This window comes from Engystomops pustulosus, chromosome 3 (assembly GCF_040894005.1).
Source record: "Engystomops pustulosus chromosome 3, aEngPut4.maternal, whole genome shotgun sequence".
NCBI lineage: Eukaryota > Metazoa > Chordata > Amphibia > Anura > Leptodactylidae > Engystomops > Engystomops pustulosus.
In genome coordinates, this window is record NC_092413.1 from 226,884,666 (window position 1) to 226,911,501 (window position 26,836).

The 26,836-nt window shown below is 40.9% G+C and overlaps 31 non-coding genes across 31 annotated transcripts; all 31 read left to right on the forward strand.

The window, feature by feature from the left end:
- Positions 1-35: 35 nt before the first annotated feature.
- TRNAG-UCC (transfer RNA glycine (anticodon UCC)) lies at positions 36-107 on the forward strand. The gene has a single exon. It is a non-coding gene; the product is annotated as a tRNA-Gly (tRNA).
- Positions 108-342: 235 nt separating this feature from the next.
- TRNAG-UCC (transfer RNA glycine (anticodon UCC)) lies at positions 343-414 on the forward strand. The gene has a single exon. It is a non-coding gene; the product is annotated as a tRNA-Gly (tRNA).
- Positions 415-4,066: 3,652 nt separating this feature from the next.
- TRNAG-UCC (transfer RNA glycine (anticodon UCC)) lies at positions 4,067-4,138 on the forward strand. The gene has a single exon. It is a non-coding gene; the product is annotated as a tRNA-Gly (tRNA).
- A 239-nt stretch (positions 4,139-4,377) lies between these two features.
- TRNAG-UCC (transfer RNA glycine (anticodon UCC)) lies at positions 4,378-4,449 on the forward strand. Its single transcript has one exon. It is a non-coding gene; the product is annotated as a tRNA-Gly (tRNA).
- Positions 4,450-4,999: 550 nt separating this feature from the next.
- Positions 5,000-5,071, forward strand: TRNAG-UCC (transfer RNA glycine (anticodon UCC)). The gene has a single exon. It is a non-coding gene; the product is annotated as a tRNA-Gly (tRNA).
- A 235-nt stretch (positions 5,072-5,306) lies between these two features.
- TRNAG-UCC (transfer RNA glycine (anticodon UCC)) lies at positions 5,307-5,378 on the forward strand. The gene has a single exon. It is a non-coding gene; the product is annotated as a tRNA-Gly (tRNA).
- A 1,168-nt stretch (positions 5,379-6,546) lies between these two features.
- Positions 6,547-6,618, forward strand: TRNAG-UCC (transfer RNA glycine (anticodon UCC)). Its single transcript has one exon. It is a non-coding gene; the product is annotated as a tRNA-Gly (tRNA).
- A 2,408-nt stretch (positions 6,619-9,026) lies between these two features.
- Positions 9,027-9,098, forward strand: TRNAG-UCC (transfer RNA glycine (anticodon UCC)). Its single transcript has one exon. It is a non-coding gene; the product is annotated as a tRNA-Gly (tRNA).
- A 550-nt stretch (positions 9,099-9,648) lies between these two features.
- TRNAG-UCC (transfer RNA glycine (anticodon UCC)) lies at positions 9,649-9,720 on the forward strand. The gene has a single exon. It is a non-coding gene; the product is annotated as a tRNA-Gly (tRNA).
- Positions 9,721-11,510: 1,790 nt separating this feature from the next.
- On the forward strand, positions 11,511-11,582 carry TRNAG-UCC (transfer RNA glycine (anticodon UCC)). The gene has a single exon. It is a non-coding gene; the product is annotated as a tRNA-Gly (tRNA).
- An 861-nt stretch (positions 11,583-12,443) lies between these two features.
- On the forward strand, positions 12,444-12,515 carry TRNAG-UCC (transfer RNA glycine (anticodon UCC)). The gene has a single exon. It is a non-coding gene; the product is annotated as a tRNA-Gly (tRNA).
- A 235-nt stretch (positions 12,516-12,750) lies between these two features.
- TRNAG-UCC (transfer RNA glycine (anticodon UCC)) lies at positions 12,751-12,822 on the forward strand. The gene has a single exon. It is a non-coding gene; the product is annotated as a tRNA-Gly (tRNA).
- Positions 12,823-13,372: 550 nt separating this feature from the next.
- Positions 13,373-13,444, forward strand: TRNAG-UCC (transfer RNA glycine (anticodon UCC)). Its single transcript has one exon. It is a non-coding gene; the product is annotated as a tRNA-Gly (tRNA).
- Positions 13,445-14,927: 1,483 nt separating this feature from the next.
- TRNAG-UCC (transfer RNA glycine (anticodon UCC)) lies at positions 14,928-14,999 on the forward strand. The gene has a single exon. It is a non-coding gene; the product is annotated as a tRNA-Gly (tRNA).
- Positions 15,000-15,860: 861 nt separating this feature from the next.
- Positions 15,861-15,932, forward strand: TRNAG-UCC (transfer RNA glycine (anticodon UCC)). Its single transcript has one exon. It is a non-coding gene; the product is annotated as a tRNA-Gly (tRNA).
- Positions 15,933-16,167: 235 nt separating this feature from the next.
- Positions 16,168-16,239, forward strand: TRNAG-UCC (transfer RNA glycine (anticodon UCC)). The gene has a single exon. It is a non-coding gene; the product is annotated as a tRNA-Gly (tRNA).
- A 550-nt stretch (positions 16,240-16,789) lies between these two features.
- On the forward strand, positions 16,790-16,861 carry TRNAG-UCC (transfer RNA glycine (anticodon UCC)). The gene has a single exon. It is a non-coding gene; the product is annotated as a tRNA-Gly (tRNA).
- Positions 16,862-17,096: 235 nt separating this feature from the next.
- TRNAG-UCC (transfer RNA glycine (anticodon UCC)) lies at positions 17,097-17,168 on the forward strand. Its single transcript has one exon. It is a non-coding gene; the product is annotated as a tRNA-Gly (tRNA).
- Positions 17,169-18,340: 1,172 nt separating this feature from the next.
- Positions 18,341-18,412, forward strand: TRNAG-UCC (transfer RNA glycine (anticodon UCC)). Its single transcript has one exon. It is a non-coding gene; the product is annotated as a tRNA-Gly (tRNA).
- Positions 18,413-18,651: 239 nt separating this feature from the next.
- TRNAG-UCC (transfer RNA glycine (anticodon UCC)) lies at positions 18,652-18,723 on the forward strand. The gene has a single exon. It is a non-coding gene; the product is annotated as a tRNA-Gly (tRNA).
- Positions 18,724-20,206: 1,483 nt separating this feature from the next.
- TRNAG-UCC (transfer RNA glycine (anticodon UCC)) lies at positions 20,207-20,278 on the forward strand. Its single transcript has one exon. It is a non-coding gene; the product is annotated as a tRNA-Gly (tRNA).
- Positions 20,279-20,513: 235 nt separating this feature from the next.
- TRNAG-UCC (transfer RNA glycine (anticodon UCC)) lies at positions 20,514-20,585 on the forward strand. The gene has a single exon. It is a non-coding gene; the product is annotated as a tRNA-Gly (tRNA).
- A 1,172-nt stretch (positions 20,586-21,757) lies between these two features.
- On the forward strand, positions 21,758-21,829 carry TRNAG-UCC (transfer RNA glycine (anticodon UCC)). The gene has a single exon. It is a non-coding gene; the product is annotated as a tRNA-Gly (tRNA).
- Positions 21,830-22,068: 239 nt separating this feature from the next.
- On the forward strand, positions 22,069-22,140 carry TRNAG-UCC (transfer RNA glycine (anticodon UCC)). Its single transcript has one exon. It is a non-coding gene; the product is annotated as a tRNA-Gly (tRNA).
- Positions 22,141-22,690: 550 nt separating this feature from the next.
- TRNAG-UCC (transfer RNA glycine (anticodon UCC)) lies at positions 22,691-22,762 on the forward strand. The gene has a single exon. It is a non-coding gene; the product is annotated as a tRNA-Gly (tRNA).
- A 546-nt stretch (positions 22,763-23,308) lies between these two features.
- On the forward strand, positions 23,309-23,380 carry TRNAG-UCC (transfer RNA glycine (anticodon UCC)). Its single transcript has one exon. It is a non-coding gene; the product is annotated as a tRNA-Gly (tRNA).
- A 239-nt stretch (positions 23,381-23,619) lies between these two features.
- On the forward strand, positions 23,620-23,691 carry TRNAG-UCC (transfer RNA glycine (anticodon UCC)). Its single transcript has one exon. It is a non-coding gene; the product is annotated as a tRNA-Gly (tRNA).
- A 239-nt stretch (positions 23,692-23,930) lies between these two features.
- TRNAG-UCC (transfer RNA glycine (anticodon UCC)) lies at positions 23,931-24,002 on the forward strand. Its single transcript has one exon. It is a non-coding gene; the product is annotated as a tRNA-Gly (tRNA).
- Positions 24,003-24,863: 861 nt separating this feature from the next.
- TRNAG-UCC (transfer RNA glycine (anticodon UCC)) lies at positions 24,864-24,935 on the forward strand. Its single transcript has one exon. It is a non-coding gene; the product is annotated as a tRNA-Gly (tRNA).
- A 546-nt stretch (positions 24,936-25,481) lies between these two features.
- Positions 25,482-25,553, forward strand: TRNAG-UCC (transfer RNA glycine (anticodon UCC)). Its single transcript has one exon. It is a non-coding gene; the product is annotated as a tRNA-Gly (tRNA).
- Positions 25,554-26,414: 861 nt separating this feature from the next.
- On the forward strand, positions 26,415-26,486 carry TRNAG-UCC (transfer RNA glycine (anticodon UCC)). The gene has a single exon. It is a non-coding gene; the product is annotated as a tRNA-Gly (tRNA).
- Positions 26,487-26,836: the final 350 nt, after the last annotated feature.

Genomic DNA, 26,836 nt, shown 5'->3' on the forward strand with positions numbered 1-26,836 from the left:
CGCTCAGAGAAAGTATGAAAAGGCTGCAAATATGTGCGTTGGTGGTATAGTGGTGAGCATAGCTGCCTTCCAAGCAGTTGACCCGGGTTCGATTCCCGGCCAACGCAACCTCTATCTTTTTTGAACAGTTTTTATGTAGAACCAGATGAAATGATGTTTCCTAGAAAGTTGTTGAATTTCTCATACTAGTAAAGGAACATGCAAAAATGCAGCGCTTTTCCTTTTTCCAAACTTTTCTTCGACTCTCTCATTATGGTCTGAAGCAGATTTAGTGTTGTTTCCCTAAACATTGCCTTGATTCTTGTGGCGCTCAGAGAAAGTATCAAAAGGCTGCAAATATGTGCGTTGGTGGTATAGTGGTGAGCATAGCTGCCTTCCAAGCAGTTGACCCGGGTTCGATTCCCGGCCAACGCAACCTCTATCTTTTTTGAACAGTTTTTATGTAGAACCAGATGAAGTGATGTTTCCTAGAAAGTTGTTGAATTTCTCATACTAGTAAAGGAACATGCAAAAATGCAGCGCGTTTCCTTTTTCCAAACTTTTCTTCGACTCTCTCAATATGGTCTGAAGCAGATTTAGTGTTGTTTACCTAAACATTGCCTTGATTCTTGTGGCGCTCAGAGAAAGTATGAAAAGGCTGCAAGTATGTGCGTTGGTGGTATAGTGGTGAGCATAGCTGCCTTCCAAGCAGTTGACCCGGGTTCGATTCCCGGCCTACGCAACCTCTATCTTTTTTGAACAGTTTTTAAGTAGTCAGAACCAGATGAAGTGATGTTTCCTAGAAAGTTTTTGAATTTCTCATACTAGTGAAAGAACATACAAAAATGCAGCGCTTTTCCTTTTTCCAAACTTTTCTTCGACTCTCTCAATATGTTCTGAAGCAGATTTAGTGTTGTTTCCCTAAACATTGCCTTGATTCTTGTGGCGCTCAGAGAAAGTATGAAAAGGCTGCAAATATGTGCGTTGGTGGTATAGTGGTGAGCATAGCTGCCTTCCAAGCAGTTGACCCGGGTTCGATTCCCGGCCAACGTAACCTCTATCTTTTTTGAACAGTTTTTAAGTAGTCAGAACCAGATGAAGTGATGTTTCCTAGAAAGTTTTTGAATTTCTCATACTAGTGAAAGAACATACAAAAATGCAGCGCTTTTCCTTTTTCCAAACTTTTCTTCGACTCTCTCAATATGTTCTGAAGCAGATTTAGTGTTGTTTCCCTAAACATTGCCTTGATTCTTGTGGCGCTCAGAGAAAGTATGAAAAGGCTGCAAATATGTGCGTTGGTGGTATAGTGGTGAGCATAGCTGCCTTCCAAGCAGTTGACCCGTGTTTGATTCCCGGCCAACGCAACCTCTATCTTTTTTGAACAGTTTTTAAGTAGTCAGAACCAGATGAAGTGATGTTTCCTAGAAAGTTTTTGAATTTCTCATACTAGTGAAAGAACATACAAAAATGCAGCGCTTTTCCTTTTTCCAAACTTTTCTTCGACTCTCTCAATATGTTCTGAAGCAGATTTAGTGTTGTTTCCCTAAACATTGCCTTGATTCTTGCGGCGCTCAGAGAAAGTATGAAAAGGCTGCAAATATGTGCGTTGGTGGTATAGTGGTGAGCATAGCTGCCTTCCAAGCAGTTGACCCGGGTTCGATTCCCGGCCAATGCAACCTCTATCTTTTTTGAACAGTTTTTAAGTAGTCAGAACCAGATGAAGTGATGTTTCCTAGAAAGTTTTTGAATTTCTCATAGTAGTAAAGGAACATGCAAAAATGCAGCGCTTTTCCTTTTTCCAAACTTTTCTTCGACTCTCTCAATATGGTCTGAAGCAGATTTAGTGTTGTTTCCCTAAACATTGCCTTGATTCTTGCGGCGCTCAGAGAAAGTATGAAAATGCTGCAAATATGTGCGTTGGTGGTATAGTGGTGAGCATAGCTGCCTTCCAAGCAGTTGACCCGGGTTCGATTCCCTGCCAACGCAACCTCTATCTTTTTTGAACAGTTTTTAAGTAGTCAGAACCAGATGAAGTGATGTTTCCTAGAAAGTTTTTGAATTTCTCATAGTAGTAAAGGAACATGCAAAAATGCAGCGCTTTTCCTTTTTCCAAACTTTTCTTCGACTCTCTCATTATGGTCTGAAGCAGATTTAGTGTTGTTTCTCTAAACATTGCCTTGATTCTTGTGGCGCTCAGAGAAAGTATGAAAAGGCTGCAAATATGTGCGTTGGTGGTATAGTGGTGAGCATAGCTGCCTTCCAAGCAGTTGACCCGGGTTCGATTCCCGGACAACGCAACCTCTATCTTTTTTGAACAGTTTTTAAGTAGTCAGAACCAGATGAAGTGATGTTTCCTAGAAAGTTTTTGAATTTCTAATACTAGTAAAGGAACATGCAAAAATGCAGCGCTTTTCCTTTTTCCAAACTTTTCTTCGACTCTCTCAATATGTTCTGAAGCAGATTTAGTGTTGTTTCCCTAAACATTGCCTTGATTCTTGTGGCGCTCAGAGAAAGTATGAAAAGGCTGCAAATATGTGCGTTGGTGGTATAGTGCAGAGCATAGCTGCCTTCCAAGCAGCTGCCCCGGGTTTGATTCCCGGCCAACGCAAACTCTATCTTTTTTGAACAGTTTTTAAGTAGTCAGAACCAGATGAAGTGATGTTTCCTAGAAAGTTGTTGAATTTCTCATACTAGTAAAGGAACATGCAAAAATGCAGCGCTTTTCCTTTTTCCAAACTTTTCTTCGACTCTCTCATTATGGTCTGAAGCAGATTTAGTGTTGTTTCCCTAAACATTGCCTTGATTCTTGTGGCGCTCAGAGAAAGTATGAAAAGGCTGCAAATATGTGCGTTGGTGGTATAGTGGTGAGCATAGCTGCCTTCCAAGCAGTTGACTCGTGTTCGATTCCCGGCCAACGCAACCTCTATCTTTTTTGAACAGTTTTTATGTAGAACCAGATGAAGTGATGTTTCCTAGAAAGTTGTTGAATTTCTCATACTAGTAAAGGAACATGCAAAAATGCAGCGCGTTTCCTTTTTCCAAACTTTTCTTCGACTCTCTCAATATGGTCTGAAGCAGATTTAGTGTTGTTTACCTAAACATTGCCTTGATTCTTGTGGCGCTCAGAGAAAGTATGAAAAGGCTGCAAGTATGTGCGTTGGTGGTATAGTGGTGAGCATAGCTGCCTTCCAAGCAGTTGACCCGGGTTCGATTCCTGGCCTACGCAACCTCTATCTTTTTTGAACAGTTTTTAAGTAGTCAGAACCAGATGAAGTGATGTTTCCTAGAAAGTTGTTGAATTTCTCATACTAGTAAAGGAACATGCAAAAATGCAGCGCGTTTCCTTTTTCCAAACTTTTCTTCGACTCTCTCAATATGGTCTGAAGCAGATTTAGTGTTGTTTACCTAAACATTGCCTTGATTCTTGTGGCGCTCAGAGAAAGTATGAAAAGGCTGCAAGTATGTGCGTTGGTGGTATAGTGGTGAGCATAGCTGCCTTCCAAGCAGTTGACCCGGGTTCGATTCCCGGCCTACGCAACCTCTATCTTTTTTGAACAGTTTTTAAGTAGTCAGAACCAGATGAAGTGATGTTTCCTAGAAAGTTTTTGAATTTCTCATACTAGTGAAAGAACATACAAAAATGCAGCGCTTTTCCTTTTTCCAAACTTTTCTTCGACTCTCTCAATATGTTCTGAAGCAGATTTAGTGTTGTTTCCCTAAACATTGCCTTGATTCTTGTGGCGCTCAGAGAAAGTATGAAAAGGCTGCAAATATGTGCGTTGGTGGTATAGTGGTGAGCATAGCTGCCTTCCAAGCAGTTGACCCGTGGTCGATTCCCGGCCAACGCAACCTCTATCTTTTTTGAACAGTTTTTAAGTAGTCAGAACCAGATGAAGTGATGTTTCCTAGAAAGTTTTTGAATTTCTCATAGTAGTTTAGGAACATGCAAAAATGCAGCGCTTTTCCTTTTTCCAAACTTTTCTTCGACTCTCTCAATATGGTCTGAAGCAGATTTAGTGTTGTTTCCCTAAACATTGCCTTGATTCTTGCGGCGCTCAGAGAAAGTATGAAAAGGCTGCAAATATGTGCGTTGGTGGTATAGTGGTGAGCATAGCTGCCTTCCAAGCAGTTGACCCGGGTTCGATTCCCGGCCAACGCAACCTCTATCTTTTTTGAACAGTTTTTAAGTAGTCAGAACCAGATGAAGTGATGTTTCCTAGAAAGTTTTTGAATTTCTCATACTAGTGAAAGAACATGCAAAAATGCAGCGCTTTTCCTTTTTCCAAACTTTTCTTCGACTCTCTCAATATGGTCTGAAGCAGATTTAGTGTTGTTTCCCTAAACATTGCCTTGATTCTTGCGGCGCTCAGAGAAAGTATGAAAAGGCTGCAAATATGTGCGTTGGTGGTATAGTGGTGAGCATAGCTGCCTTCCAAGCAGTTGACCCGGGTTCGATTCCCGGCCAACGCAACCTCTATCTTTTTTGAACAGTTTTTAAGTAGTCAGAACCAGATGAAGTGATGTTTCCTAGAAAGTTTTTGAATTTCTCATACTAGTGAAAGAACATGCAAAAATGCAGCGCTTTTCCTTTTTCCAAACTTTTCTTCGACTCTCTCAATATGGTCTGAAGCAGATTTAGTGTTGTTTCCCTAAACATTGCCTTGATTCTTGTGGCGCTCAGAGAAAGTATGAAAAGGCTGCAAATATGTGCGTTGGTGGTATAGTGGTGAGCATAGCTGCCTTCCAAGCAGTTGACTCGTGTTCGATTCCCGGCCAACGCAACCTCTATCTTTTTTGAACAGTTTTTAAGTAGTCAGAACCAGATGAAGTGATGTTTCCTAGAAAGTTTTTGAATTTCTCATAGTAGTAAAGGAACATGCAAAAATGCAGCGCTTTTCCTTTTTCCAAACTTTTCTTCGACTCTCTCAATATGGTCTGAAGCAGATTTAGTGTTGTTTCCCTAAACATTGCCTTGATGCTTGCGGCGCTCAGAGAAAGTATGAAAAGGCTGCAAATATGTGCGTTGGTGGTATAGTGGTGAGCATAGCTGCCTTCCAAGCAGTTGACCCGGGTTCGATTCCCGGCCAACGCAACCTCTATCTTTTTTGAACAGTTTTTATGTAGAACCAGATGAAATGATGTTTCCTAGAAAGTTGTTGAATTTCTCATACTAGTAAAGGAACATGCAAAAATGCAGCGCTTTTCCTTTTTCCAAACTTTTCTTCGACTCTCTCATTATGGTCTGAAGCAGATTTAGTGTTGTTTCCCTAAACATTGCCTTGATTCTTGTGGCGCTCAGAGAAAGTATCAAAAGGCTGCAAATATGTGCGTTGGTGGTATAGTGGTGAGCATAGCTGCCTTCCAAGCAGTTGACCCGGGTTCGATTCCCGGCCAACGCAACCTCTATCTTTTTTGAACAGTTTTTATGTAGAACCAGATGAAGTGATGTTTCCTAGAAAGTTGTTGAATTTCTCATACTAGTAAAGGAACATGCAAAAATGCAGCGCGTTTCCTTTTTCCAAACTTTTCTTCGACTCTCTCAATATGGTCTGAAGCAGATTTAGTGTTGTTTACCTAAACATTGCCTTGATTCTTGTGGCGCTCAGAGAAAGTATGAAAAGGCTGCAAGTATGTGCGTTGGTGGTATAGTGGTGAGCATAGCTGCCTTCCAAGCAGTTGACCCGGGTTCGATTCCCGGCCTACGCAACCTCTATCTTTTTTGAACAGTTTTTAAGTAGTCAGAACCAGATGAAGTGATGTTTCCTAGAAAGTTTTTGAATTTCTCATACTAGTGAAAGAACATACAAAAATGCAGCGCTTTTCCTTTTTCCAAACTTTTCTTCGACTCTCTCAATATGTTCTGAAGCAGATTTAGTGTTGTTTCCCTAAACATTGCCTTGATTCTTGTGGCGCTCAGAGAAAGTATGAAAAGGCTGCAAATATGTGCGTTGGTGGTATAGTGGTGAGCATAGCTGCCTTCCAAGCAGTTGACCCGGGTTCGATTCCCGGCCAACGTAACCTCTATCTTTTTTGAACAGTTTTTAAGTAGTCAGAACCAGATGAAGTGATGTTTCCTAGAAAGTTTTTGAATTTCTCATACTAGTGAAAGAACATACAAAAATGCAGCGCTTTTCCTTTTTCCAAACTTTTCTTCGACTCTCTCAATATGTTCTGAAGCAGATTTAGTGTTGTTTCCCTAAACATTGCCTTGATTCTTGTGGCGCTCAGAGAAAGTATGAAAAGGCTGCAAATATGTGCGTTGGTGGTATAGTGGTGAGCATAGCTGCCTTCCAAGCAGTTGACCCGTGTTTGATTCCCGGCCAACGCAACCTCTATCTTTTTTGAACAGTTTTTAAGTAGTCAGAACCAGATGAAGTGATGTTTCCTAGAAAGTTTTTGAATTTCTCATACTAGTGAAAGAACATACAAAAATGCAGCGCTTTTCCTTTTTCCAAACTTTTCTTCGACTCTCTCAATATGTTCTGAAGCAGATTTAGTGTTGTTTCCCTAAACATTGCCTTGATTCTTGCGGCGCTCAGAGAAAGTATGAAAAGGCTGCAAATATGTGCGTTGGTGGTATAGTGGTGAGCATAGCTGCCTTCCAAGCAGTTGACCCGGGTTCGATTCCCGGCCAACGCAACCTCTATCTTTTTTGAACAGTTTTTATGTAGAACCAGATGAAGTGATGTTTCCTAGAAAGTTGTTGAATTTCTCATACTAGTAAAGGAACATGCAAAAATGCAGCGCTTTTCCTTTTTCCAAACTTTTCTTCGACTCTCTCAATATGTTCTGAAGCAGATTTAGTGTTGTTTCCCTAAACATTGCCTTGATTCTTGTGGCGCTCAGAGAAAGTATGAAAAGACTGCAAATATGTGCGTTGGTGGTATAGTGGTGAGCATAGCTGCCTTCCAAGCAGTTCACCCGGGTTCGATTCCCGGCCAACGCAACCTCTATCTTTTTTGAACAGTTTTTAAGTAGTCAGAACCAGATGAAGTGATGTCTCCTAGAAAGTTTTTGAATTTCTCATACTAGTGAAAGAACATACAAAAATGCAGCGCTTTTCCTTTTTCCAAACTTTTCTTCGACTCTCTCAATATGTTCTGAAGCAGATTTAGTGTTGTTTCCCTAAACATTGCCTTGATTCTTGTGGCGCTCAGAGAAAGTATGAAAAGGCTGCAAATATGTGCGTTGGTGGTATAGTGGTAAGCATAGCTGCCTTCCAAGCAGTTGACCCGTGTTCGATTCCCGGCCAACGCAACCTCTATCTTTTTTGAACAGTTTTTAAGTAGTCAGAACCAGATGAAGTGATGTTTCCTAGAAAGTTTTTGAATTTCTCATAGTAGTAAAGGAACATGCAAAAATGCAGCGCTTTTCCTTTTTCCAAACTTTTCTTCGACTCTCTCAATATGGTCTGAAGCAGATTTAGTGTTGTTTCCCTAAACATTGCCTTGATTCTTGCGGCGCTCAGAGAAAGTATGAAAAAGCTGCAAATATGTGCGTTGGTGGTATAGTGGTGAGCATAGCTGCCTTCCAAGCAGTTGACCCGGGTTCAATTCCCGGCCAACGCAACCTCTATCTTTTTTGAACAGTTTTTAAGTAGTCAGAACCAGATGAAGTGATGTTTCCTAGAAAGTTGTTGAATTTCTCATACTAGTAAAGGAACATGCAAAAATGCAGCGCTTTTCCTTTTTCCAAACTTTTCTTCGACTCTCTCAATATGTTCTGAAGCAGATTTAGTGTTGTTTCCCTAAACATTGCCTTGATTCTTGTGGCGCTCAGAGAAAGTATGAAAAGGCTGCAAATATGTGCGTTGGTGGTATAGTGGTGAACATAGCTGCCTTCCAAGCAGTTGACCCGGGTTCGATTCCCGGCCAACGCAACCTCTATCTTTTTTGAACAGTTTTTAAGTAGTCAGAACCAGATGAAGTGATGTTTCCTAGAAAGTTTTTGAATTTCTCATACTAGTGAAAGAACATACAAAAATGCAGCGCTTTTCCTTTTTCCAAACTTTTCTTCGACTCTCTCAATATGTTCTGAAGCAGATTTAGTGTTGTTTCCCTAAACATTGCCTTGATTCTTGTGGCGCTCAGAGAAAGTATGAAAAGGCTGCAAATATGTGCGTTGGTGGTATAGTGGTGAGCATAGCTGCCTTCCAAGCAGTTGACCTGTGTTCGATTCCCGGCCAACGCAACCTCTATCTTTTTTGAACAGTTTTTAAGTAGTCAGAACCAGATGAAGTGATGTTTCCTAGAAAGTTTTTGAATTTCTCATACTAGTGAAAGAACATACAAAAATGCAGCGCTTTTCCTTTTTCCAAACTTTTCTTCGACTCTCTCAATATGTTCTGAAGCAGATTTAGTGTTGTTTCCCTAAACATTGCCTTGATTCTTGTGGCGCTCAGAGAAAGTATGAAAAGGCTGCAAATATGTGCGTTGGTGGTATAGTGGTGAGCATAGCTGCCTTCCAAGCAGTTGACTCGTGTTCGATTCCCGGCCAACGCAACCTCTATCTTTTTTGAACAGTTTTTAAGTAGTCAGAACCAGATGAAGTGATGTTTCCTAGAAAGTTTTTGAATTTCTCATAGTAGTAAAGGAACATGCAAAAATGCAGCGCTTTTCCTTTTTCCAAACTTTTCTTCGACTCTCTCAATATGGTCTGAAGCAGATTTAGTGTTGTTTCCCTAAACATTGCCTTGATGCTTGCGGCGCTCAGAGAAAGTATGAAAAGGCTGCAAATATGTGCGTTGGTGGTATAGTGGTGAGCATAGCTGCCTTCCAAGTAGTTGACCCGGGTTCGATTCCCGGCCAACGCAACCTCTATCTTTTTTGAACAGTTTTTATGTAGAACCAGATGAAATGATGTTTCCTAGAAAGTTGTTGAATTTCTCATACTAGTAAAGGAACATGCAAAAATGCAGCGCTTTTCCTTTTTCCAAACTTTTCTTCGACTCTCTCAATATGGTCTGAAGCAGATTTAGTGTTGTTTCCCTAAACATTGCCTTGATTCTTGTGGCGCTCAGAGAAAGTATGAAAAGGCTGCAAATATGTGCGTTGGTGGTATAGTGGTGAGCATAGCTGCCTTCCAAGCAGTTGACCCGGGTTCGATTCCCGGCCAACGCAACCTCTATCTTTTTTGAACAGTTTTTAAGTAGTCAGAACCAGATGAAGTGATGTTTCCTAGAAAGTTTTTGAATTTCTCATACTAGTGAAAGAACATACAAAAATGCAGCGCTTTTCCTTTTTCCAAACTTTTCTTCGACTCTCTCAATATGTTCTGAAGCAGATTTAGTGTTGTTTCCCTAAACATTGCCTTGATTCTTGTGGCGCTCAGAGAAAGTATGAAAAGGCTGCAAATATGTGCGTTGGTGGTATAGTGGTGAGCATAGCTGCCTTCCAAGCAGTTGACTCGTGTTCGATTCCCGGCCAACGCAACCTCTATCTTTTTTGAACAGTTTTTAAGTAGTCAGAACCAGATGAAGTGATGTTTCCTAGAAAGTTTTTGAATTTCTCATAGTAGTAAAGGAACATGCAAAAATGCAGCGCTTTTCCTTTTTCCAAACTTTTCTTCGACTCTCTCAATATGGTCTGAAGCAGATTTAGTGTTGTTTCCCTAAACATTGCCTTGATTCTTGCGGCGCTCAGAGAAAGTATGAAAAGGCTGCAAATATGTGCGTTGGTGGTATAGTGGTGAGCATAGCTGCCTTCCAAGCAGTTGACCCGGGTTCGATTCCCGGCCAACGCAACCTCTATCTTTTTTGAACAGTTTTTATGTAGAACCAGATGAAGTGATGTTTCCTAGAAAGTTGTTGAATTTCTCATACTAGTAAAGGAACATGCAAAAATGCAGCGCTTTTCCTTTTTCCAAAGTTTTCTTCGACTCTCTCAATATGTTCTGAAGCAGATTTAGTGTTGTTTCCCTAAACATTGCCTTGATTCTTGTGGCGCTCAGAGAAAGTATGAAAAGACTGCAAATATGTGCCTTGGTGGTATAGTGGTGAGCATAGCTGCCTTCCAAGCAGTTGACCCGGGTTCGATTCCCGGCCAACGCAACCTCTATCTTTTTTGAACAGTTTTTAAGTAGTCAGAACCAGATGAAGTGATGTTTCCTAGAAAGTTTTTGAATTTCTCATAGTAGTAAAGGAACATGCAAAAATGCAGCGCTTTTCCTTTTTCCAAACTTTTCTTCGACTCTCTCAATATGGTCTGAAGCAGATTTAGTGTTGTTTCCCTAAACATTGCCTTGATTCTTGCGGCGCTCAGAGAAAGTATGAAAAGGCTGCAAATATGTGCGTTGGTGGTATAGTGGTGAGCATAGCTGCCTTCCAAGCAGTTGACCCGGGGTCGATTCCCGGCCAATGCAACCTCTATCTTTTTTGAACAGTTTTTAAGTAGTCAGAACCAGATGAAGTGATGTTTCCTAGAAAGTTTTTGAATTTCTCATACTAGTGAAAGAACATGCAAAAATGCAGCGCTTTTCCTTTTTCCAAACTTTTCTTCGACTCTCTCAATATGGTCTGAAGCAGATTTAGTGTTGTTTCCCTAAACATTGCCTTGATTCTTGTGGCGCTCAGAGAAAGTATGAAAAGGCTGCAAATATGTGCGTTGGTGGTATAGTGGTGAGCATAGCTGCCTTCCAAGCAGTTGACCCGGGTTCGATTCCCAGCCAACGCAACCTCTATCTTTTTTGAACAGTTTTTAAGTAGTCAGAACCAGATGAAGTGATGTCTCCTAGAAAGTTTTTGAATTTCTCATACTAGTGAAAGAACATACAAAAATGCAGCGCTTTTCCTTTTTCCAAACTTTTCTTCGACTCTCTCAATATGTTCTGAAGCAGATTTAGTGTTGTTTCCCTAAACATTGCCTTGATTCTTGTGGCGCTCAGAGAAAGTATGAAAAGGCTGCAAATATGTGCGTTGGTGGTATAGTGGTAAGCATAGCTGCCTTCCAAGCAGTTGACCCGTGTTCGATTCCCGGCCAACGCAACCTCTATCTTTTTTGAACAGTTTTTAAGTAGTCAGAACCAGATGAAGTGATGTTTCCTAGAAAGTTTTTGAATTTCTCATAGTAGTAAAGGAACATGCAAAAATGCAGCGCTTTTCCTTTTTCCAAACTTTTCTTCGACTCTCTCAATATGGTCTGAAGCAGATTTAGTGTTGTTTCCCTAAACATTGCCTTGATTCTTGCGGCGCTCAGAGAAAGTATGAAAAAGCTGCAAATATGTGCGTTGGTGGTATAGTGGTGAGCATAGCTGCCTTCCAAGCAGTTGACCCGGGTTCAATTCCCGGCCAACGCAACCTCTATCTTTTTTGAACAGTTTTTAAGTAGTCAGAACCAGATGAAGTGATGTTTCCTAGAAAGTTGTTGAATTTCTCATACTAGTAAAGGAACATGCAAAAATGCAGCGCTTTTCCTTTTTCCAAACTTTTCTTCGACTCTCTCAATATGTTCTGAAGCAGATTTAGTGTTGTTTCCCTAGACATTGCCTTGATTCTTGTGGCGCTCAGAGAAAGTATGAAAAGGCTGCAAATATGTGCGTTGGTGGTATAGTGGTGAGCATAGCTGCCTTCCAAGCAGTTGACCCGGGTTCGATTCCCGGCCAACGCAACCTCTATCTTTTTTGAACAGTTTTTAAGTAGTCAGAACCAGATGAAGTGATGTTTCCTAGAAAGTTTTTGAATTTCTCATACTAGTGAAAGAACATACAAAAATGCAGCGCTTTTCCTTTTTCCAAACTTTTCTTCGACTCTCTCAATATGTTCTGAAGCAGATTTAGTGTTGTTTCCCTAAACATTGCCTTGATTCTTGTGGCGCTCAGAGAAAGTATGAAAAGGCTGCAAATATGTGCGTTGGTGGTATAGTGGTGAGCATAGCTGCCTTCCAAGCAGTTGACCTGTGTTCGATTCCCGGCCAACGCAACCTCTATCTTTTTTGAACAGTTTTTAAGTAGTCAGAACCAGATGAAGTGATGTTTCCTAGAAAGTTTTTGAATTTCTCATACTAGTGAAAGAACATACAAAAATGCAGCGCTTTTCCTTTTTCCAAACTTTTCTTCGACTCTCTCAATATGTTCTGAAGCAGATTTAGTGTTGTTTCCCTAAACATTGCCTTGATTCTTGTGGCGCTCAGAGAAAGTATGAAAAGGCTGCAAATATGTGCGTTGGTGGTATAGTGGTGAGCATAGCTGCCTTCCAAGCAGTTGACTCGTGTTCGATTCCCGGCCAACGCAACCTCTATCTTTTTTGAACAGTTTTTAAGTAGTCAGAACCAGATGAAGTGATGTTTCCTAGAAAGTTTTTGAATTTCTCATAGTAGTAAAGGAACATGCAAAAATGCAGCGCTTTTCCTTTTTCCAAACTTTTCTTCGACTCTCTCAATATGGTCTGAAGCAGATTTAGTGTTGTTTCCCTAAACATTGCCTTGATGCTTCCGGCGCTCAGAGAAAGTATGAAAAGGCTGCAAATATGTGCGTTGGTGGTATAGTGGTGAGCATAGCTGCCTTCCAAGCAGTTGACCCGGGTTCGATTCCCGGCCAACGCAACCTCTATCTTTTTTGAACAGTTTTTATGTAGAACCAGATGAAATGATGTTTCCTAGAAAGTTGTTGAATTTCTCATACTAGTAAAGGAACATGCAAAAATGCAGCGCTTTTCCTTTTTCCAAACTTTTCTTCGACTCTCTCAATATGTTCTGAAGCAGATTTAGTGTTGTTTCCCTAAACATTGCCTTGATTCTTGTGGCGCTCAGAGAAAGTATGAAAAGGCTGCAAATATGTGCGTTGGTGGTATAGTGGTGAGCATAGCTGCCTTCCAAGCAGTTGACCCGGGTTCGATTCCCGGCCAACGCAACCTCTATCTTTTTTGAACAGTTTTTAAGTAGTCAGAACCAGATGAAGTGATGTTTCCTAGAAAGTTTTTGAATTTCTCATACTAGTGAAAGAACATACAAAAATGCAGCGCTTTTCCTTTTTCCAAACTTTTCTTCGACTCTCTCAATATGTTCTGAAGCAGATTTAGTGTTGTTTCCCTAAACATTGCCTTGATTCTTGTGGCGCTCAGAGAAAGTATGAAAAGGCTGCAAATATGTGCGTTGGTGGTATAGTGGTGAGCATAGCTGCCTTCCAAGCAGTTGACCCGTGTTCGATTCCCGGCCAACGCAACCTCTATCTTTTTTGAACAGTTTTTAAGTAGTCAGAACCAGATGAAGTGATGTTTCCTAGAAAGTTTTTGAATTTCTCATACTAGTGAAAGAACATACAAAAATGCAGCGCTTTTCCTTTTTCCAAACTTTTCTTCGACTCTCTCAATATGGTCTGAAGCAGATTTAGTGTTGTTTCCCTAAACATTGCCTTGATTCTTGCGGCGCTCAGAGAAAGTATGAAAAGGCTGCAAATATGTGCGTTGGTGGTATAGTGGTGAGCATAGCTGCCTTCCAAGCAGTTGACCCGGGTTCGATTCCCGGCCAACGCAACCTCTATCTTTTTTGAACAGTTTTTAAGTAGTCAGAACCAGATGAAGTGATGTTTCCTAGAAAGTTTTTGAATTTCTCATACTAGTGAAAGAACATGCAAAAATGCAGCGCTTTTCCTTTTTCCAAACTTTTCTTCGACTCTCTCAATATGGTCTGAAGCAGATTTAGTGTTGTTTCCCTAAACATTGCCTTGATTCTTGTGGCGCTCAGAGAAAGTATGAAAAGGCTGCAAATATGTGCGTTGGTGGTATAGTGGTGAGCATAGCTGCCTTCCAAGCAGTTGACTCGTGTTCGATTCCCGGCCAACGCAACCTCTATCTTTTTTGAACAGTTTTTAAGTAGTCAGAACCAGATGAAGTGATGTTTCCTAGAAAGTTTTTGAATTTCTCATACTAGTGAAAGAACATGCAAAAATGCAGCGCTTTTCCTTTTTCCAAACTTTTCTTCGACTCTCTCAATATGGTCTGAAGCAGATTTAGTGTTGTTTCCCTAAACATTGCCTTGATTCTTGTGGCGCTCAGAGAAAGTATGAAAAGGCTGCAAATATGTGCGTTGGTGGTATAGTGGTGAGCATAGCTGCCTTCCAAGCAGTTGACCCGGGTTCGATTCCCAGCCAACGCAACCTCTATCTTTTTTGAACAGTTTTTAAGTAGTCAGAACCAGATGAAGTGATGTCTCCTAGAAAGTTTTTGAATTTCTCATACTAGTGAAAGAACATACAAAAATGCAGCGCTTTTCCTTTTTCCAAACTTTTCTTCGACTCTCTCAATATGTTCTGAAGCAGATTTAGTGTTGTTTCCCTAAACATTGCCTTGATTCTTGTGGCGCTCAGAGAAAGTATGAAAAGGCTGCAAATATGTGCGTTGGTGGTATAGTGGTAAGCATAGCTGCCTTCCAAGCAGTTGACCCGTGTTCGATTCCCGGCCAACGCAACCTCTATCTTTTTTGAACAGTTTTTAAGTAGTCAGAACCAGATGAAGTGATGTTTCCTAGAAAGTTTTTGAATTTCTCATAGTAGTAAAGGAACATGCAAAAATGCAGCGCTTTTCCTTTTTCCAAACTTTTCTTCGACTCTCTCAATATGGTCTGAAGCAGATTTAGTGTTGTTTCCCTAAACATTGCCTTGATTCTTGCGGCGCTCAGAGAAAGTATGAAAAAGCTGCAAATATGTGCGTTGGTGGTATAGTGGTGAGCATAGCTGCCTTCCAAGCAGTTGACCCGGGTTCAATTCCCGGCCAACGCAACCTCTATCTTTTTTGAACAGTTTTTAAGTAGTCAGAACCAGATGAAGTGATGTTTCCTAGAAAGTTGTTGAATTTCTCATACTAGTAAAGGAACATGCAAAAATGCAGCGCTTTTCCTTTTTCCAAACTTTTCTTCGACTCTCTCAATATGTTCTGAAGCAGATTTAGTGTTGTTTCCCTAGACATTGCCTTGATTCTTGTGGCGCTCAGAGAAAGTATGAAAAGGCTGCAAATATGTGCGTTGGTGGTATAGTGGTGAGCATAGCTGCCTTCCAAGCAGTTGACCCGGGTTCGATTCCCGGCCAACGCAACCTCTATCTTTTTTGAACAGTTTTTAAGTAGTCAGAACCAGATGAAGTGATGTTTCCTAGAAAGTTTTTGAATTTCTCATACTAGTGAAAGAACATACAAAAATGCAGCGCTTTTCCTTTTTCCAAACTTTTCTTCGACTCTCTCAATATGTTCTGAAGCAGATTTAGTGTTGTTTCCCTAAACATTGCCTTGATTCTTGTGGCGCTCAGAGAAAGTATGAAAAGGCTGCAAATATGTGCGTTGGTGGTATAGTGGTGAGCATAGCTGCCTTCCAAGCAGTTGACCTGTGTTCGATTCCCGGCCAACGCAACCTCTATCTTTTTTGAACAGTTTTTAAGTAGTCAGAACCAGATGAAGTGATGTTTCCTAGAAAGTTTTTGAATTTCTCATACTAGTGAAAGAACATACAAAAATGCAGCGCTTTTCCTTTTTCCAAACTTTTCTTCGACTCTCTCAATATGTTCTGAAGCAGATTTAGTGTTGTTTCCCTAAACATTGCCTTGATTCTTGTGGCGCTCAGAGAAAGTATGAAAAGGCTGCAAATATGTGCGTTGGTGGTATAGTGGTGAGCATAGCTGCCTTCCAAGCAGTTGACTCGTGTTCGATTCCCGGCCAACGCAACCTCTATCTTTTTTGAACAGTTTTTAAGTAGTCAGAACCAGATGAAGTGATGTTTCCTAGAAAGTTTTTGAATTTCTCATAGTAGTAAAGGAACATGCAAAAATGCAGCGCTTTTCCTTTTTCCAAACTTTTCTTCGACTCTCTCAATATGGTCTGAAGCAGATTTAGTGTTGTTTCCCTAAACATTGCCTTGATGCTTGCGGCGCTCAGAGAAAGTATGAAAAGGCTGCAAATATGTGCGTTGGTGGTATAGTGGTGAGCATAGCTGCCTTCCAAGCAGTTGACCCGGGTTCGATTCCCGGCCAACGCAACCTCTATCTTTTTTGAACAGTTTTTATGTAGAACCAGATGAAATGATGTTTCCTAGAAAGTTGTTGAATTTCTCATACTAGTAAAGGAACATGCAAAAATGCAGCGCTTTTCCTTTTTCCAAACTTTTCTTCGACTCTCTCAATATGTTCTGAAGCAGATTTAGTGTTGTTTCCCTAAACATTGCCTTGATTCTTGTGGCGCTCAGAGAAAGTATGAAAAGGCTGCAAATATGTGCGTTGGTGGTATAGTGGTGAGCATAGCTGCCTTCCAAGCAGTTGACCCGGGTTCGATTCCCGGCCAACGCAACCTCTATCTTTTTTGAACAGTTTTTAAGTAGTCAGAACCAGATGAAGTGATGTTTCCTAGAAAGTTTTTGAATTTCTCATACTAGTGAAAGAACATACAAAAATGCAGCGCTTTTCCTTTTTCCAAACTTTTCTTCGACTCTCTCAATATGTTCTGAAGCAGATTTAGTGTTGTTTCCCTAAACATTGCCTTGATTCTTGTGGCGCTCAGAGAAAGTATGAAAAGGCTGCAAATATGTGCGTTGGTGGTATAGTGGTGAGCATAGCTGCCTTCCAAGCAGTTGACCCGTGTTCGATTCCCGGCCAACGCAACCTCTATCTTTTTTGAACAGTTTTTAAGTAGTCAGAACCAGATGAAGTGATGTTTCCTAGAAAGTTTTTGAATTTCTCATACTAGTGAAAGAACATACAAAAATGCAGCGCTTTTCCTTTTTCCAAACTTTTCTTCGACTCTCTCAATATGGTCTGAAGCAGATTTAGTGTTGTTTCCCTAAACATTGCCTTGATTCTTGCGGCGCTCAGAGAAAGTATGAAAAGGCTGCAAATATGTGCGTTGGTGGTATAGTGGTGAGCATAGCTGCCTTCCAAGCAGTTGACCCGGGTTCGATTCCCGGCCAACGCAACCTCTATCTTTTTTGAACAGTTTTTATGTAGAACCAGATGAAGTGATGTTTCCTAGAAAGTTGTTGAATTTCTCATACTAGTAAAGGAACATGCAAAAATGCAGCGCTTTTCCTTTTTCCAAAGTTTTCTTCGACTCTCTCAATATGTTCTGAAGCAGATTTAGTGTTGTTTCCCTAAACATTGCCTTGATTCTTGTGGCGCTCAGAGAAAGTATGAAAAAACTGAAAATATGTGCGTTGGTGGTATAGTGGTGAGCATAGCTGCCTTCCAAGCAGTTGACCCGGGTTCGATTCCCGGCCAACGCAACCTCTATCTTTTTTGAACAGTTTTTAAGTAGTCAGAACCAGATGAAGTGATGTTTCCTAGAAAGTTTTTGAATTTCTCATAGTAGTAAAGGAACATGCAAAAATGCAGCGCTTTTCCTTTTTCCAAACTTTTCTTCGACTCTCTCAATATGGTCTGAAGCAGATTTAGTGTTGTTTCCCTAAACATTGCCTTGATTCTTGCGGCGCTCAGAGAAAGTATGAAAAGGCTGCAAATATGTGCGTTGGTGGTATAGTGGTGAGCATAGCTGCCTTCCAAGCAGTTGACCCGGGGTCGATTCCCGGCCAATGCAACCTCTATCTTTTTTGAACAGTTTTTAAGTAGTCAGAACCAGATGAAGTGATGTTTCCTAGAAAGTTTTTGAATTTCTCATACTAGTGAAAGAACATGCAAAAATGCAGCGCTTTTCCTTTTTCCAAACTTTTCTTCGACTCTCTCAATATGGTCTGAAGCAGATTTAGTGTTGTTTCCCTAAACATTGCCTTGATTCTTGTGGCGCTCAGAGAAAGTATGAAAAGGCTGCAAATATGTGCGTTGGTGGTATAGTGGTGAGCATAGCTGCCTTCCAAGCAGTTGACCCGGGTTCAATTCCCGGCCAACGCAACCTCTATCTTTTTTGAACAGTTTTTAAGTAGTCAGAACCAGATGAAGTGATGTTTCCTAGAAAGTTTTTGAATTTCTCATACTAGTGAAAGAACATGCAAAAATGCAGCGCTTTTCCTTTTTCCAAACTTTTCTTCGACTCTCTCAATATGGTCTGAAGCAGATTTAGTGTTGTTTCCCTAAACATTGCCTTGATTCTTGTGGCGCTCAGAGAAAGTATGAAAAGGCTGCAAATATGTGCGTTGGTGGTATAGTGGTGAGCATAGCTGCCTTCCGAGCAGTTGACCCGGGTTCGATTCCCGGCCAACGCAACCTCTATCTTTTTTGAACAGTTTTTAAGTAGTCAGAACCAGATGAAGTGATGTTTCCTAGAAAGTTTTTGAATTTCTCATACTAGTAAAGGAACATGCAAAAATGCAGCGCTTTTCCTTTTTCCAAACTTTTCTTCGACTCTCTCAATATGGTCTGAAGCAGATTTAGTGTTGTTTCCCTAAACATTGCCTTGATTCTTGTGGCGCTCAGAGAAAGTATGAAAAGGCTGCAAGTATGTGCGTTGGTGGTATAGTGGTGAGCATAGCTGCCTTCCAAGCAGTTGACCCGGGTTCGATTCCCGGCCAACGCAACCTCTATCTTTTTTGAACAGTTTTTAAGTAGTCAGAACCAGATGAAGTGATGTTTCCTAGAAAGTTTTTGAATTTCTCATACTAGTGAAAGAACATACAAAAATGCAGCGCTTTTCCTTTTTCCAAACTTTTCTTCGACTCTCTCAATATGGTCTGAAGCAGATTTAGTGTTGTTTCCCTAAACATTGCCTTGAATCTTGTGGCGCTCAGAGAAAGTATGAAAAGGCTGCAAATATGTGCGTTGGTGGTATAGTGGTGAGCATAGCTGCCTTCCAAGCAGTTGACCCGGGTTCGATTCCCGGCCAACGCAACCTCTATCTTTTTTGAACAGTTTTTAAGTAGTCAGAACCAGATGAAGTGATGTTTCCTAGAAAGTTTTTGAATTTCTCATACTAGTGAAAGAACATGCAAAAATGCAGCGCTTTTCCTTTTTCCAAACTTTCCTTCGACTCTCTCAATATGTTCTGAAGCAGATTTAGTGTTGTTTCCCTAAACATTGCCTTGATTCTTGTGGCGCTCAGAGAAAGTATGAAAAGGCTGCAAAAATGTGCGTTGGTGGTATAGTGCAGAGCATAGCTGCCTTCCAAGCAGTTGACCCGGGTTCGATTCCCGGCCAACGCAAACTCTATCTTTTTTGAACAGTTTTTAAGTAGTCAGAACCAGATGAAGTGATGTTTCCTAGAAAGTTGTTGAATTTCTCATACTAGTAAAGGTACATGCAAAAATGCAGCGCTTTTCCTTTTTCCAAACTTTTCTTCGACTCTCTCAATATGTTCTGAAGCAGATTTAGTGTTGTTTCCCTAGACATTGCCTTGATTCTTGTGGCGCTCAGAGAAAGTATGAAAAGGCTGCAAATATGTGCGTTGGTGGTATAGTGGTGAGCATAGCTGCCTTCCAAGCAGTTGACCCGGGTTCGATTCCTGGCCAACGCAACCTCTATCTTTTTTGAACAGTTTTTAAGTAGTCAGAACCAGATGAAGTGATGTTTCCTAGAAAGTTTTTGAATTTCTCATACTAGTGAAAGAACATACAAAAATGCAGCGCTTTTCCTTTTTCCAAACTTTTCTTCGACTCTCTCAATATGTTCTGAAGCAGATTTAGTGTTGTTTCCCTAAACATTGCCTTGATTCTTGTGGCGCTCAGAGAAAGTATGAAAAGGCTGCAAATATGTGCGTTGGTGGTATAGTGGTGAGCATAGCTGCCTTCCAAGCAGTTGACCTGTGTTCGATTCCCGGCCAACGCAACCTCTATCTTTTTTGAACAGTTTTTAAGTAGTCAGAACCAGATGAAGTGATGTTTCCTAGAAAGTTTTTGAATTTCTCATACTAGTGAAAGAACATACAAAAATGCAGCGCTTTTCCTTTTTCCAAACTTTTCTTCGACTCTCTCAATATGTTCTGAAGCAGATTTAGTGTTGTTTCCCTAAACATTGCCTTGATTCTTGTGGCGCTCAGAGAAAGTATGAAAAGGCTGCAAATATGTGCGTTGGTGGTATAGTGGTGAGCATAGCTGCCTTCCAAGCAGTTGACTCGTGTTCCATTCCCGGCCAACGCAACCTCTATCTTTTTTGAACAGTTTTTAAGTAGTCAGAACCAGATGAAGTGATGTTTCCTAGAAAGTTTTTGAATTTCTCATAGTAGTAAAGGAACATGCAAAAATGCAGCGCTTTTCCTTTTTCCAAACTTTTCTTCGACTCTCTCAATATGGTCTGAAGCAGATTTAGTGTTGTTTCCCTAAACATTGCCTTGATTCTTGCGGCGCTCAGAGAAAGTATGAAAAGGCTGCAAATATGTGCGTTGGTGGTATAGTGGTGAGCATAGCTGCCTTCCAAGCAGTTGACCCGGGTTCGATTCCCGGCCAACGCAACCTCTATCTTTTTTGAACAGTTTTTATGTAGAACCAGATGAAGTGATGTTTCCTAGAAAGTTGTTGAATTTCTCATACTAGTAAAGGAACATGCAAAAATGCAGCGCTTTTCCTTTTTCCAAAGTTTTCTTCGACTCTCTCAATATGTTCTGAAGCAGATTTAGTGTTGTTTCCCTAAACATTGCCTTGATTCTTGTGGCGCTCAGAGAAAGTATGAAAAAACTGCAAATATGTGCGTTGGTGGTATAGTGGTGAGCATAGCTGCCTTCCAAGCAGTTGACCCGGGTTCGATTCCCGGCCAACGCAACCTCTATCTTTTTTGAACAGTTTTTAAGTAGTCAGAACCAGATGAAGTGATGTTTCCTAGAAAGTTTTTGAATTTCTCATAGTAGTAAAGGAACATGCAAAAATGCAGCGCTTTTCCTTTTTCCAAACTTTTCTTCGACTCTCTCAATATGGTCTGAAGCAGATTTAGTGTTGTTTCCCTAAACATTGCCTTGATTCTTGCGGCGCTCAGAGAAAGTATGAAAAGGCTGCAAATATGTGCGTTGGTGGTATAGTGGTGAGCATAGCTGCCTTCCAAGCAGTTGACCCGGGGTCGATTCCCGGCCAATGCAACCTCTATCTTTTTTGAACAGTTTTTAAGTAGTCAGAACCAGATGAAGTGATGTTTCCTAGAAAGTTTTTGAATTTCTCATACTAGTGAAAGAACATGCAAAAATGCAGCGCTTTTCCTTTTTCCAAACTTTTCTTCGACTCTCTCAATATGGTCTGAAGCAGATTTAGTGTTGTTTCCCTAAACATTGCCTTGATTCTTGTGGCGCTCAGAGAAAGTATGAAAAGGCTGCAAATATGTGCGTTGGTGGTATAGTGGTGAGCATAGCTGCCTTCCAAGCAGTTGACCCGGGTTCAATTCCCGGCCAACGCAACCTCTATCTTTTTTGAACAGTTTTTAAGTAGTCAGAACCAGATGAAGTGATGTTTCCTAGAAAGTTTTTGAATTTCTCATACTAGTGAAAGAACATGCAAAAATGCAGCGCTTTTCCTTTTTCCAAACTTTTCTTCGACTCTCTCAATATGGTCTGAAGCAGATTTAGTGTTGTTTCCCTAAACATTGCCTTGATTCTTGTGGCGCTCAGAGAAAGTATGAAAAGGCTGCAAATATGTGCGTTGGTGGTATAGTGGTGAGCATAGCTGCCTTCCGAGCAGTTGACCCGGGTTCGATTCCCGGCCAACGCAACCTCTATCTTTTTTGAACAGTTTTTAAGTAGTCAGAACCAGATGAAGTGATGTTTCCTAGAAAGTTTTTGAATTTCTCATACTAGTAAAGGAACATGCAAAAATGCAGCGCTTTTCCTTTTTCCAAACTTTTCTTCGACTCTCTCAATATGGTCTGAAGCAGATTTAGTGTTGTTTCCCTAAACATTGCCTTGATTCTTGTGGCGCTCAGAGAAAGTATGAAAAGGCTGCAAGTATGTGCGTTGGTGGTATAGTGGTGAGCATAGCTGCCTTCCAAGCAGTTGACCCGGGTTCGATTCCCGGCCAACGCAACCTCTATCTTTTTTGAACAGTTTTTAAGTAGTCAGAACCAGATGAAGTGATGTTTCCTAGAAAGTTTTTGAATTTCTCATACTAGTGAAAGAACATACAAAAATGCAGCGCTTTTCCTTTTTCCAAACTTTTCTTCGACTCTCTCAATATGGTCTGAAGCAGATTTAGTGTTGTTTCCCTAAACATTGCCTTGAATCTTGTGGCGCTCAGAGAAAGTATGAAAAGGCTGCAAATATGTGCGTTGGTGGTATAGTGGTGAGCATAGCTGCCTTCCAAGCAGTTGACCCGGGTTCGATTCCCGGCCAACGCAACCTCTATCTTTTTTGAACAGTTTTTAAGTAGTCAGAACCAGATGAAGTGATGTTTCCTAGAAAGTTTTTGAATTTCTCATACTAGTGAAAGAACATGCAAAAATGCAGCGCTTTTCCTTTTTCCAAACTTTCCTTCGACTCTCTCAATATGTTCTGAAGCAGATTTAGTGTTGTTTCCCTAAACATTGCCTTGATTCTTGTGGCGCTCAGAGAAAGTATGAAAAGGCTGCAAAAATGTGCGTTGGTGGTATAGTGCAGAGCATAGCTGCCTTCCAAGCAGTTGACCCGGGTTCGATTCCCGGCCAACGCAAACTCTATCTTTTTTGAACAGTTTTTAAGTAGTCAGAACCAGATGAAGTGATGTTTCCTAGAAAGTTGTTGAATTTCTCATACTAGTAAAGGTACATGCAAAAATGCAGCGCTTTTCCTTTTTCCAAACTTTTCTTCGACTCTCTCAATATGGTCTGAAGCAGATTTAGTGTTGTTTCCCTAAACATTGCCTTGATTCTTGCGGCGCTCAGAGAAAGTATGAAAAGGCTGCAAATATGTGCGTTGGTGGTATAGTGGTGAGCATAGCTGCCTTCCAAGCAGTTGACCCGGGTTCGATTCCCGGCCAACGCAACCTCTATCTTTTTTTAACAGTTTTTAAGTAGTCAGAACCAGATGAAGTGATGTTTCCTAGAAAGTTTTTGAATTTCTCATACTAGTAAAGGAACATGCAAAAATGCAGCGCTTTTCCTTTTTCCAAACTTTTCTTCGACTCTCTCAATATGGTCTGAAGCAGATTTAGTGTTGTTTCCCTAAACATTGCCTTGATTCTTGTGGCGCTCAGAGAAAGTATGAAAAGGTTGCAAATATGTGCGTTGATGGTATAGTGGTGAGCATAGCTGCCTTCCAAGCAGTTGACCCGGGTTCGATTCCCGGCCAACGCAACCTCTATCTTTTTTGAACAGTTTTTATGTAGAACCAGATGAAGTGATGTTTCCTAGAAAGTTGTTGAATTTCTCATACTAGTGAAAGAACATACAAAAATGCAGCGCTTTTCCTTTTTCCAAACTTTTCTTCGACTCTCTCAATATGTTCTGAAGCAGATTTAGTGTTGTTTCCCTAAACATTGCCTTGATTCTTGTGGCGCTCAGAGAAAGTATGAAAAGGCTGCAAATATGTGCGTTGGTGGTATAGTGGTGAGCATAGCTGCCTTCCAAGCAGTTGACCCGGGTTCGATTCCCGGCCAACGCAACCTCTATCTTTTTTGAACAGTTTTTAAGTAGTCAGAACCAGATGAAGTGATGTTTCCTAGAAAGTTTTTGAATTTCTCATACTAGTGAAAGAACATGCAAAAATGCAGCGCTTTTCCTTTTTCCAAACTTTTCTTCGACTCTCTCGATATGGTCTGAAGCAGATTTAGTGTTGTTTCCCTAAACATTGCCTTGATTCTTGCGGCGCTCAGAGAAAGTATGAAAAGGCTGCAAATATGTGCGTTGGTGGTATAGTGGTGAGCATAGCTGCCTTCCAAGCAGTTGACCCGGGTTCGATTCCCGGCCAACGCAACCTCTATCTTTTTTGAACAGTTTTTAAGTAGTCAGAACCAGATGAAGTGATGTTTCCTAGAAAGTTTTTGAATTTCTCATACTAGTGAAAGAACATACAAAAATGCAGCGCTTTTCCTTTTTCCAAACTTTTCTTCGACTCTCTCAATATGTTCTGAAGCAGATTTAGTGTTGTTTCCCTAAACATTGCCTTGATTCTTGTGGCGCTCAGAGAAAGTATGAAAAGGCTGCAAATATGTGCGTTGGTGGTATAGTGGTGAGCATAGCTGCCTTCCAAGCAGTTGACCCGGGTTCGATTCCCGGCCAACGCAACCTCTATCTTTTTTGAACAGTTTTTAAGTAGTCAGAACCAGATGAAGTGATGTTTCCTAGAAAGTTGTTGAATTTCTCATACTAGTAAAGGAACATGCAAAAATGCAGCGCTTTTCCTTTTTCCAAACTTTTCTTCGACTCTCTCAATATGGTCTGAAGCAGATTTAGTGTTGTTTCCCTAAACTTTGCCTTGATTCTTGCGGCGCTCAGAGAAAGTATGAAAATGCTGCAAATATGTGCGTTGGTGGTATAGTGGTGAGCATAGCTGCCTTCCAAGCAGTTGACCCGGGTTCGATTCCCTGCCAACGCAACCTCTATCTTTTTTGAACAGTTTTTAAGTAGTCAGAACCAGATGAAGTGATGTTTCCTAGAAAGTTTTTGAATTTCTCATAGTAGTAAAGGAACATGCAAAAATGCAGCGCTTTTCCTTTTTCCAAACTTTTCTTCGACTCTCTCATTATGGTCTGAAGCAGATTTAGTGTTGTTTCTCTAAACATTGCCTTGATTCTTGTGGCGCTCAGAGAAAGTATGAAAAGGCTGCAAATATGTGTGTTGGTGGTATAGTGGTGAGCATAGCTGCCTTCCAAGCAGTTGACCCGGGTTCGATTCCCGGCCAACGCAAACTCTATCTTTTTTGAACAGTTTTTAAGTAGTCAGAACCAGATGAAGTGATGTTTCCTAGAAAGTTGTTGAATTTCTCATACTAGTAAAGGAACATGCAAAAATGCAGCGCTTTTCCTTTTTCCAAACTTTTCTTCGACTCTCTCATTATGGTCTGAAGCAGATTTAGTGTTGTTTCCCTAAACATTGCCTTGATTCTTGTGGCGCTCAGAGAAAGTATGAAAAGGCTGCAAATATGTGCGTTGGTGGTATAGTGGTGAGCATAGCTGCCTTCCAAGCAGTTGACCCGGGTTCGATTCCCGGCCAACGCAACCTCTATCTTTTTTGAACAGTTTTTATGTAGAACCAGATGAAGTGATGTTTCCTAGAAAGTTGTTGAATTTCTCATACTAGTAAAGGAACATGCAAAAATGCAGCGCGTTTCCTTTTTCCAAACTTTTCTTCGACTCTCTCAATATGTTCTGAAGCAGATTTAGTGTTGTTTCCCTAAACATTGCCTTGATTCTTGTGGCGCTCAGAGAAAGTATGAAAAGGCTGCGAATATGTGCGTTGGTGGTATAGTGGTGAGCATAGCTGCCTTCCAAGCAGTTGACCCGGGGTCGATTCCCGGCCAACGCAACCTCTATCTTTTTTGAACAGTTTTTAAGTAGTCAGAACCAGATGAAGTGATGTTTCCTAGAAAGTTTTTGAATTTCTCATACTAGTAAAGGAACATGCAAAAATGCAGCGCTTTTCCTTTTTCCAAACTTTTCTTCGACTCTCTCATTATGGTCTGAAGCAGATTTAGTGTTGTTTCCCTAAACATTGCCTTGATTCTTGCGGCGCTCAGAGAAAGTATGAAAAGGCTGCAAATATGTGCGTTGGTGGTATAGTGGTGAGCATAGCTGCCTTCCAAGCAGTTGACCCGGGTTCGATTCCCGGCCAACGCAACCTCTATCTTTTTTGAACAGTTTTTAAGTAGTCAGAACCAGATGAAGTGATGTTTCCTAGAAAGTTTTTGAATTTCTCATAGTAGTAAAGGAACATGCAAAAATGCAGCGCTTTTCCTTTTTCCAAACTTTTCTTCGACTCTCTCAATATGGTCTGAAGCAGATTTAGTGTTGTTTCCCTAAACATTGCCTTGATTCTTGCGGCGCTCAGAGAAAGTATGAAAATGCTGCAAATATGTGCGTTGGTGGTATAGTGGTGAGCATAGCTGCCTTCCAAGCAGTTGACCCGGGTTCGATTCCCTGCCAACGCAACCTCTATCTTTTTTGAACAGTTTTTAAGTAGTCAGAACCAGATGAAGTGATGTTTCCTAGAAAGTTTTTGAATTTCTCATAGTAGTAAAGGAACATGCAAAAATGCAGCGCTTTTCCTTTTTCCAAACTTTTCTTCGACTCTCTCATTATGGTCTGAAGCAGATTTAGTGTTGTTTCTCTAAACATTGCCTTGATTCTTGTGGCGCTCAGAGAAAGTATGAAAAGGCTGCAAATATGTGTGTTGGTGGTATAGTGGTGAGCATAGCTGCCTTCCAAGCAGTTGACCCGGGTTCGATTCCCGGCCAACGCAAACTCTATCTTTTTTGAACAGTTTTTAAGTAGTCAGAACCAGATGAAGTGATGTTTCCTAGAAAGTTGTTGAATTTCTCATACTAGTAAAGGAACATGCAAAAATGCAGCGCTTTTCCTTTTTCCAAACTTTTCTTCGACTCTCTCATTATGGTCTGAAGCAGATTTAGTGTTGTTTCCCTAAACATTGCCTTGATTCTTGTGGCGCTCAGAGAAAGTATGAAAAGGCTGGAAATATGTGCGTTGGTGGTATAGTGGTGAGCATAGCTGCCTTCCAAGCAGTTGACCCGGGTTCGATTCCCGGCCAACGCAACCTCTATCTTTTTTGAACAGTTTTTATGTAGAACCAGATGAAGTGATGTTTCCTAGAAAGTTTTTGAATTTCTCATACTAGTGAAAGAACATACAAAAATGCAGCGCTTTTCCTTTTTCCAAACTTTTCTTCGACTCTCTCAATATGTTCTGAAGCAGATTTAGTGTTGTTTCCCTAAACATTGCCTTGATTCTTGTGGCGCTCAGAGAAAGTATGAAAAGGCTGCAAATATGTGCGTTGGTGTTATAGTGGTGAGCATAGCTGCCTTCCAAGCAGTTGACCCGTGGTCGATTCCCGGCCAACGCAACCTCTATCTTTTTTGAACAGTTTTTAAGTAGTCAGAACCAGA